Raw genomic sequence first — 10,527 nt, forward strand, 5'->3', positions numbered from 1 at the left:
TGATCTAATGAAATATTGTAATTTTTAAATTTTTTTTCAGTGCTTTTTCTTGCTTCAAGAATCAAATTCATGATTTTTCAGATCATCAATAATATTTTTCGTGTTCCTCATTCTTTCAAGAGCCAATATTCATAAAATTCAAGATAAAAAATATGGACTGTTCAAGCATTCATTCAGAGAACAAAAAGTATTGCCACCACATATAATTAATTATAATTTTTCTTATTAAGAACTCGAAAAATATAAATTATTTCTTTATTCTAAAAATCTAATATTTTATTCATATTTGATGATGATGAGAAAAATAAATTATAACTTAATTGGAAATAAAACCAAATAGATATGCTAATTACTACTACTATATAACTTCTAAGGTAAATTTCTATAATAACACTATCACAGAGTTAAAGATAAAATTAGAACTCAACAACATGTATTTTGGGAAGTGGATGTTCCTCTAGTCTGTGGGGTGCTTGGTCCTTCAAGAATTAATTTCTAACGCTTCAGCTCCCTTAAGTCATGTCCTTGCTCCTCTTGTTCCCTAAGCAATTTGCAAAGCATGCTACTTTGATTATTCTGTTCTTCCTTTATTTGGTTCATAGCTTCTTGCAACTTGGAAACAGATGCCTCAAGATGCTCCCAATATTCGAATTGAGGAAGTTCTGGGAGGAATTCTTGTGCTCTCCTCTTGATTGGGTCAACCTGCAACTATTGTCTTTTCATTGATATTTTAGTGATTGGCCGCTCAACTGAAATATATTCAGTTATTCCCATCCTCATTCCAGCATCTTTGCAGAGCATAGAAATTAAGCTTGGATAGGCCAATTTGGCATCTTTGGAGTTCTTGTTTGCTATTTTGTAGAGTTCACACGAGATTAGTTGATGAACTTCTACTTCTCTTCCCAACATGATGCAGTAAATCATCACTGCTCTTTTAACAGTAACTTCAGAACGGTTGCTGGTGGGCAATATAGAACGCCCAATGAAGTCTAGCCAGCCTCTGACAACTGGTTTGAGATCTTCTCTCTTGAGTTGATTTGGGATGCCAGTGGTGCTGGTGGTCCACCTGGCTCCAGGGATGCATATATCCTCTAAAATCTTGTCCAGGCCTTTGTTTATCCTCATCATTCTCCTATTAAAGGAGTCTGGGTCATCTTTTAGTTAAGGAAGCTTAAAGATCTCCCTGATTTTGTTAGGGTGGATGTGAACAATCTTTCCTCTGACCATGGTTCGATAGTCATAGAGGGCAGTTCCAGTTATTCTTTGCCTGTCTGTCTGCCACAGATTAGCATAGAACTCCTGAACCATATTCCTTCCCACTTTTGTTTCAGGATTAGCTAGGATTTCTCAGTTCCTGTTTCAAATTTGCTCTTGGATCTCCGGATATTCATCTTCTTTCAGATCGAATTTGACTTCCGGGATCACTGATCTTAGACCCATTATTTTGTAGTAATGGTCTGAATGTTCTTTGGTTAAGAACTTCCCTTGATTCCAAAGTGGTTTTGGAATACTCTTTTTCTTGCCTCTTGGAGTGGGTTGTTTTCCTTTAGGAGCCACGATCTTAGTGAGTATGTTTTTGTGATCACGGATAAACACACCAAACTTAGAGGTTTGCTTGTCCTCAAGTAAAAGATGGGAGGTGCGCCGAATGTGGATATAAGGGGGGGAGGGTGGGTTTCGAAAATAAGAAAAAAGATAAGAGAGAAGATATGATTTATAAAAGATAAATATGATAAGAAAATGATATAATTTAAAAAATAAAAGATGTTAATTATATTTAGAAAAGATAAATTTGAATTTTTATTTTGAAAGAAGATTTTAAAAGATAATTGAGTTTTGAAAAAAAGAGTTGGATTAGATTGGAAAAATTTATCTTTATGGATTAAGATACATTTGATATTTTTGAAAAAGGGATTTTAGAAATTAGGGTTTTTACAAATTAGGATTAAAATTTTTGGAATTGAAGGATGATATTTTGAAACATGTTTATGCAAGAAATCATGAATTGAAACATAAAAGTTAGAAAATTTGTGAAGAAAAACTAATTTTACCTCCACCCCACCATTCTGGCGTTAAATGCCCAAACGCTGCATGTTTTGGGCGTTTAACGCCCAATTGCTGCTTCTCCTGGGTGTTCAATGCCCAGCTGTTGCTTCTTTCTGGCGTTGAACGCCAGGAAGTCCTTTGTCACTGGGTGTTTTTCTGAACGCCCAGGACGCTGCAAATCTGGTGTTGAACACCCAGATGGTGCTTCTTTCTAGCGTTCAACGCCCAGAAGATGCTCCTTTCTGGCGTTTAACACCCAGATGGCTATCCTTACTGGCGTTGAATGCCTAGTAGGTGCTTCTTTTGGGTGTTCAACGCCCAAAACAGCTTTTACTGGCTTTTTCGCTCTAGTGAGCTTCCTTTTTTGCTGTTTTATCCTCCGATTCCTTCTGTAACTCTGTGAACTTAAGTAGTTGCTATTTTACCTGGAAGATACTTGACATATACCTGTAAAAATTAATTAATTAACAAATAAGCTTTGTAAATGGCTGGGTTGCCTCCCAGCAAGTGCTTCTTTATTGTCTTTAGCTGGACTATTACTGAGCTTTAGTTAAGTTTCAGCTTTGAGCATTCTTGCTCAAAATTGCTTTCAAGATAATGTTTGACTCTCTGTCCATTAACAATGAACTTTTTGTTAGAATCATTATCCTTGAGCTCTACGTATCCATATGGTGACACACTTGTAATCACATATGGTCCTCTCCACCGGGATTTTAATTTTTCGGGGAATAATCTGAGCCTAGAATTAAATAGCAGAACTTTCAGCCCTGGCTCAAAGACTCTGGATGACAATTTTTTATCATGCCATCTTTTTGCTTTCTCTTTGTAAATTTTTGCATTCTCGAAAGCATTGAGTCTAAATTCATCTAGCTCATTTAATTGGAGCAATCGTTTTTCTCCAGCTAACTTGGCATCAAGGTTTAGGAATCTGGTTGCCCAGTAGGCCTTATGTTCCAGTTCCACTGGCACGTGACATGCCTTTTCATACACAAGTTGGTATGGAGAGGTCCCTATAGGGGTCTTGAATGCTATTCTGTATGCCCATAGAGCATCATCCAAGCTTCTTGCCCAATCCCTTCTACGGTTAATTACAGTCCGTTTCAGGATTCTTTTGAGTTCTCTATTTGAGACTTCAGCTTGCCCATTTGTTTGTGGGTGATATGGAGTGGCCACCCTGTGGCTAACTCCATAACGAACCAAGGCAGAGTAAAGCTGTTTATTGCAGAAATGAGTGCCCCCATCACTGATTAGTACTCTAGGGTTGCCAAATCTGCTGAAGATGTGTTTCTGGAAGAATTTTAACACTGTCTTAGTGTCATTAGTAGGTGTAGCAATAGCTTCCACCCATTTGGATACATAATCCACTGCCACCAAAATATAAGTGTTTGAGTATGATGGTGGGAAAGGCCCCATGAAGTCAATACCCCATACATCAAACAACTCAATCTCCAAGATCCCTTGTTGAAGCATGGCATAACTGTGAGGCAGATTACCAGATCTTTGGCAACTGTCACAATTAAGTTCAAATACTCGGGAATCTTTATAGAGAGTAGGCCAGTAGAATCCACATTGAAGGACTCTTGTGGCTGTTCGCTCACTTCCAAAATGTCCTCCATATTGTGATCCATGGCAATGCCATAGGATCTTCTGTGCTTCTTCTTTAGGCACACATTTACGAATTACTCCGTCTGCACATCTCTTGAAGAGATATGGTTCATCCCAAAGATAGTACTTTGCATCTGTGATCAATTTCTTTGATTTCTGCCTACTGTATTCTTTGGGTATGAACCTCATTGCCTTGTAGTTTGCAATGTCTGCAAACCGTGGCACTTCCTGGATGGCAAATAGTTGCTCATCCAGAAAGGTTTCAGAGATTTCAGTAAGAGGAAGGGATGCCCCTTCTACTGGTTCTATTTGGGACAGGTGATCTGCTACTTGGTTCTCTGTCCCTTTTCTGTCTCTTATTTTTATATCAAACTCTTGCAGAAGCAACACCCATCTGATGAGTCTGGGTTTTGAATCCTGCTTTGTGAGTAGATATTTAAGAGCAGCATGATCAGTGTACACAATCACTTTTGATCCTACTAAATAGGATCTAAACTTGTCAATGGCGTAAACCACTGCAAGCAACTCTTTTTCTGTGGTTGTGTAATTCTTCTGTGCGTCATTTAAAACACGACTGACATAGTAAATGACGTGCAAAAGCTTGTCATGCCTTTGTCCCAACACTGCACCAATGGCATGGTCACTGGCATCACACATTAATTCAAATGGTAATGTCCAGTCTCGTGCAGAGATGACTGGTACTGTGACTAGCTTAGCTTTTAGAGTCTCAAATACTTGTCAATGCATGCGTGTCAGTGATGCCAAGGCATCTTGGGCTAGTTTCACTAGCATTTTTCTGTTAGTTTTAGTTGTTTTATGCATTTTCTTGAGCTTAAAGTAACCAAGAATGGTTAAATGAACAACAAAGTAATGAATCATCCAAACAGTGTAATTTTGATGCAAATTCCATGAGTTTTTAGTTATATTACTTGAATGCTATGAATGGATGAATTCTCATGAAATTTTGCAAGATTTTGATGCAATTGTTTGGATGATTTCAGGGAAGAGAGGCTAGGCAAGGAAGCAACAAAATCAATGAAGGAAGCTTGAAATTCAAATGGGACGTTTAAGCTCCAGTTTAAGCCTAAACTGGAGCTTAAACGCCAAAATTATGAGAAGAGAGGAAATGCTGTAACTGGCGTTTAACCTCCAGTTTGACCTCAAACTGGAAGTTAAACGCCAGAATGAGAAAGGGCACTAAGGAGCATTCCACGTTTAACCTCCAGTTTCACCTCAAACTGGAGGTTAAACGCCAGAATGAGAATTGAACTAAGGGAGGCACAAAAGCATTTCCACGTTTAACCTCCAGTTTAACCTCAAACTGGAGGTTAAACGTGTTCGACACTTTCTTTTCTCACCAAGAAGCATTCCACGTTTAACCTCCAGTTTGACCTCAAACTGGAGGTTAAACGCCAGAATGAGAATTGAACTAAGGGAGGCACAAAAGCATTTCCACGTTTAACCTCCAGTTTGACCTCAAACTGGAGGTTAAACGCCAGAAGCAATAGAGAGGCACCAGAAGAGTTCCACGTTTAACCTCCAGTTTGACCTCAAACTGGAGGTTAAACATGTTCGATGGTTTTTCTCCTCCAGGGTGTGTTCTTCATTTCCAAGTTTAACCTCCAGTTTGACCTCAAACTGGAGGTTAAACGTGTTCGATCCTAATGGCCTCCAGGGGTTGCTTTCTTCATTTCCAAGTTTAACCTCCAGTTTAACCTTAAACTGGAGGTTAAACGTGTTCGACTATGTACACTCCTGGGGTGCTTTCTTCCAATTCCACGTTTAAGTTTTAGTTTGACCTTAAACTGAAACTTAAACTTCAACTTAAACGCCACTCTTTGAAAGGGTTTCTGGGCCAATTATATTGAGGTTTAAGTAAGCATTTGAGCACAAATATTAACTTAAACCTATTATGGTATGAAACCCAATTGAATATCATAGTTTATGGGATTGGGCCTGAAGAATTGATGAGTCTGGAACTTCAAATTGTTGAGTCTTGTATCATTACTTGTTTATCACTAAGTTTGCTCAATGAATGTTACAGAATGGGATCACAGCCTCATCAGGATTATGGATCATAAACCCAAAGCAAAAAGGAAATCAGGGAAAGGCCTCAAAGCCCAAGAATCACAACAGAAGCTCAATTTAGAAAGTGTATAAATAGGATAGAATTGAAGTCAAGGAGGACTTTTTTTTTACTTTTGGACACTGGAGAATTTTTCATCAATTTTTCTAGTTTTGAATTCGGAGCTATGACTCACTAAACCCCTTTCATTGGGTTAGGGAGCTCTATTGTAATTCAATGAATCAATAATAGTTTTATCTTCTTCTTCAATCTTTTCTCTTGAATTTTGTTAGAAAGCTTCTCGATCTAAATCCATTGGGTAGTTGTCTTGGGAAAGAAACTACCCATAATTGGAATCCTTCGGAACCTTGGGAAAGGAATGGAGGATTCATGCTAGAGAAGCTTTCTCACAGTGAATTGGATTGGGGTTTGGATGGATATTGTGACATGTAATCCTACCAAATTGTGGTTCATGAAACTGTGTGGTATAATCAGTGATCGAGCTTCATCTCTTCTTATGAACATTTAAACCAAGGGATTGGGAATTTGTTTGTTTTTAGAGAGAATTGGTGAGCCAAGGAATTGGGATCCAATCATATAAGATTGCCAAGCAAGATTCAATGAATGCATTGGTCGAGGAAGAGATGAAAATGTTTTGATTCGGAGATCTCAATATCTCCTCATACCCAATGAACTCCCCAACTCTGATCTACCTTTTCTATTTACATTCTGCAATTTCAATTCATGCAAATCCTCCCCAATTCCCTTTTAATTTCAGCAATTTACTTTTTCGCACTTTAATTCTCGCAATTTAAGATTCAGTCATTTCAATTCCTTGCAATTTACATTTACCGCCAATTTACTTTATGCAATTCACACCCAATTCTTGATTCCGCTCAACTAATCAAACTTCTAATTCGAATTGCTCATTCAACCAATCCTTGTGGGATTCGACCTCACTCTATTGTGAGTTTTTACTTGACGATAACCGGTGCACTTGCCGGAAGGAATTTTGCCGATTGTGCAATTTCCTTAATCGTAGCTATACTCAGTTATAGCACATCAAGTTTATGGCGCCGTTGCCGGGGATTGGTTTTCGATTGACAATTCTCAAATTGGAAGTTAACTAGATTGAGCAATTTTTTTTTGTTTTGTTAATTTAGTTCAAGTTACTTGTTGAATTTTAATTTCTGCACTCTGTTATTTGCTTTTTCTTTCTTATGCCTTTCATTTCGAGCAACTAACTCACTGACCCACTAACTATTTGAATTAATTCCTCAACTGCTCTAACCATACTCTTCCATTAACCAAGCGTATTCCACTTGGTTGTTGCTTGTGGTGTGTTCTTGTATGACAGGTAGGAGAGGAGAGACATCAACCCCTCCATATACCGAACCAGAGAGGACCCTTCATAGACTTAGAAGGGAAGCAAGAAGGAAAAGGGTACTGGGAGAAGAAGAATCTGAAGGAGAATCTGAGGACAACTTTGAGGAAGCTCTAGATCTCAACATGGATAGAGAAGTTCACAACCATGAGAGGGATGATGGAAACAATGCCATTCCTGAGAGAAGGGTTCTTGGTTCATACATAAACCCAACCTCTGGGAATTGTGGTAGTAGCATTCAGAAACCACCCATTCAGGCCAACAATTTTGAACTCAAACCACAGCTAATATCACTGGTGGAGAACCATTGTTCATTTGGTGGGAGTGCTAATGAAGATCCAAATCAACATCTCACCAAATTCCTGAGAATTTGTGACACAGTGAAGTCCAATGGAGTCCAGGAAGATGCCTACAAACTGCTCTTGTTCCCATTTTCACTTAGGGACAAGGCAGCTAAGTGGCTGGAATCATTCCCAAGGGACAGCCTAACAACCTGGGATGAGGTGGAGAGCAAGTTTCTGGCACGTTTCTACCCCCCACAAAAGATCAATAGGCTTCGATCTGAGGTTCAGACTTTTAGACAACAGGATGGTGAGACTCTCTACGAGGCATGGGAGAGGTTCAAAGAGTTGACAAGGAAATGCCCACCAAACATGTTCCCTGACTGGGTGCAATTGCATATTTTCTATGATGGACTTTCTTATGAATCAAGGAAGGCTGTAGACCATTCATCCGGAGGTTCATTGAACAGAAAAAAGACTGTGGAAGAAGCCATTGAAGTGATTGAGACAGTGGCTGAGAATGAGTACTACTATGCTTCAGAGAGGCACAACACTAAGAGAGTCATGGAGCTGAACCATGTTGATACAATTCTAGCCCAAAACAAGGTGTTTGCCAAGCAACTAGCAGAGCTCACCAGGAAATTAGACACAAAGCAAGTGGCTGCAATACACACACAAGATCAAGAGGAAGTAAGCATTGAAGGAGGTGATTGGGAAGAGGCCAACTATGTGGGAAATCAACAAAGGCAACCATATGATCCACATTCCAACACTTACAACCCAGGATGGAAAAACCACCCAAACTTTGGGTGGGGAAACCAGCAAAGCCAACCACAAAACCACAAACCTTACAACCACAACCAACATAACAATTCCACATACCAAAACTCCAACCAAAGATCATACCAAGCCACACAAAACACTTACTCCCAACCACCATATCATGGCCAAAATAACCAACCTGCCCAACCTAATCCGAACCAATAATTTCAAGATCAATTAAACAGGATAGAAGGAAGGTTAGTAAACATGGGTCAGGACATAAGTGAGTTGAAAAACTTTAGGGACGATGTGAGATCAACCTTAAGAAACCATGGCGAAAAACTCAAGTGGATGGAGGCTCGAGTAGGAGAACTTTCTCAACAGGCCCCTAAGTCAACTGCAGTGTTCCCTAGTGACACAGAAAAGAATCCTAAAGGGGAACAAAAGGGAGTGAGATTGGAAGAATGCAAGGCCATCACCACATTGAAGGAAGTCTCAGAAGAAGACGGAATCAGACCCTCAGAAAAGGAGCCAGAAATCTTGAAAGAAAGTGTGGAAGAAGCTAAGCAGGAAAGCGAAACGGAGCAAGCTAAGGATATGCAAAAGGAAGGCACGCTGGAAACATACCAACCAAAAGCACCATTTCCTCAGAGGTTAGGAGGAGGTGAAAAAGGGAAAACATATTCAAGGTTCCTAGAGACATTTAAGTCTCTCCATATCAATATTCCCTTTCTTGATATCCTCCAGCAGATGCCTACACATATCAAGTATTTGAAAGAATTGCTGAGCAAGAAAAGAGTTTTGAAGGGAGGACAAACTGTAATAATGAACAAGGAATGCAGTGCACTCATCAAGAAGGACAGAGTCTCTAAGAAAACAGACCCAGGAAGTTTCCATATCCCTTGCATCATAGGGGAAACAAAAATTGATAGAGGATTCTGTGATCTAGGAGCTAGCATAAATGTGATGCCTCTGACTCTTATGAAGAGGCTACAACTGAATGAGGTAAGATCCACTGATGTAATCATACAACTGGCTGACAAAACTCAAAAGCAAGCTGAAGGGGTAGTGGAGAATGTGCTGGTGAAAGTGGGAAATTATTTCTTCCCTACAGATTTTGTCATTTTGGACATGGAGGAAAGCTACCTACACCCTATCATTCTGGGAAGGCCATTTCTAGCCACTGCTAGAGCGCTCATAGATGTAGAACAAGGAGAGCTAATTTTGAGAATACATGATGAACAGCTCATTTTCCATGTTTTCAAACCTGCATCTGACCCTGAACCAGAATCTGAAAAGCCTAACGATGATAGTAGCCATCTCTGTTCGGAGGAAAGCAATCCAGCAACTAAAACTCTAAAACAGTCCTTGGAAGGCAAACAAGATTTGCAAGAGTTAAAGCCACAAGAATTAAAAGAAACAAATAAGAAGGAACCTCCTGGCATAAGAGTCAAAGAAGAAGTCCTCAAGAGAGAGGGAAGAATTGTAAAGAAAGTGCCAAGAGGGTGGAGAAACAAGAAAATTCCCACTGAAGGTTTCTCTCCGGGAGATGAAGTGATATCAAGTCATTATCTGCCAATGCCACCTGGCCTCAAAACCATTCCTTCACAGCTTCCTCAAGTGTTCACAATCAGGAAAGTTCTTTCTATGGAACATTTGGAAATCATAAAGGAATCAAATGGGGACGTTTTCATAGTGAGAGGAGAAGACATCAAGCACTACAATCCACCCTAACAAGGGACAACCGTCAAGCTAGTGACGTTAAAGAAGCGCTTCATGGGAGGCAACCCATGTTTTTAGTATCCTTACTCTTTATTGTTTTACTCTGCATCTAATAAAGCATGGTTTCTTATGCATGAACGTGAATCCTCAGGACAACCGTTGATAAGGTGCACTAAACATTACATGTAAAATACAATTGGTCTCTAAGTTTGGTGTGCCTGAAGGCATCTCCAAATCTTATGCAAAATTGTATTTAGTTTTTCATTCAAGGTGCACAACCAAACATTAAGTTTGGTGTTCCTTTTTGAACACAGTTAATGAAAAGCAAGAAGTTCCTCTGGATTTAGAATTTCATGACAAGTATACCATTTGCATGTCTTAATACTTTGATTTCAATTACTTTAGGTAGTGAAATTGTTTAGGATCAAAGAGTCAAGGTGACTATGATTTATTAAGAATTATGCACATTCATTAAGGACACTAACATGGATTTCATGTCATCAGGAGACATTACCAAACACTAAGTTTGGTGTCCAATAATAAGTGTGCATACATATAAAAGTCATGGCTATAAGCTCATAAAGTTAATCATTGATCTACAATTCAAAAAGAATGAAAAACATGTGCAAGTGCTTTTCCTTATTCACATGACCGAAAAAAAA

The 10,527-nt window shown here is 39.1% G+C and overlaps 1 non-coding gene across 1 annotated transcript; it reads right to left on the reverse strand.

Moving 5' to 3' along the window:
• Positions 1 to 7,651: 7,651 nt before the first annotated feature.
• On the reverse strand, positions 7,652 to 7,755 carry LOC112715125 (small nucleolar RNA R71). Its single transcript, XR_003159474.1, has one exon. It is a non-coding gene; the product is annotated as a small nucleolar RNA R71 (small nucleolar RNA).
• Between the last annotated feature and the right edge of the window lie 2,772 nt (positions 7,756 to 10,527).

This window comes from Arachis hypogaea, chromosome 1, assembly GCF_003086295.3.
Source record: "Arachis hypogaea cultivar Tifrunner chromosome 1, arahy.Tifrunner.gnm2.J5K5, whole genome shotgun sequence".
NCBI lineage: Eukaryota > Viridiplantae > Streptophyta > Magnoliopsida > Fabales > Fabaceae > Arachis > Arachis hypogaea.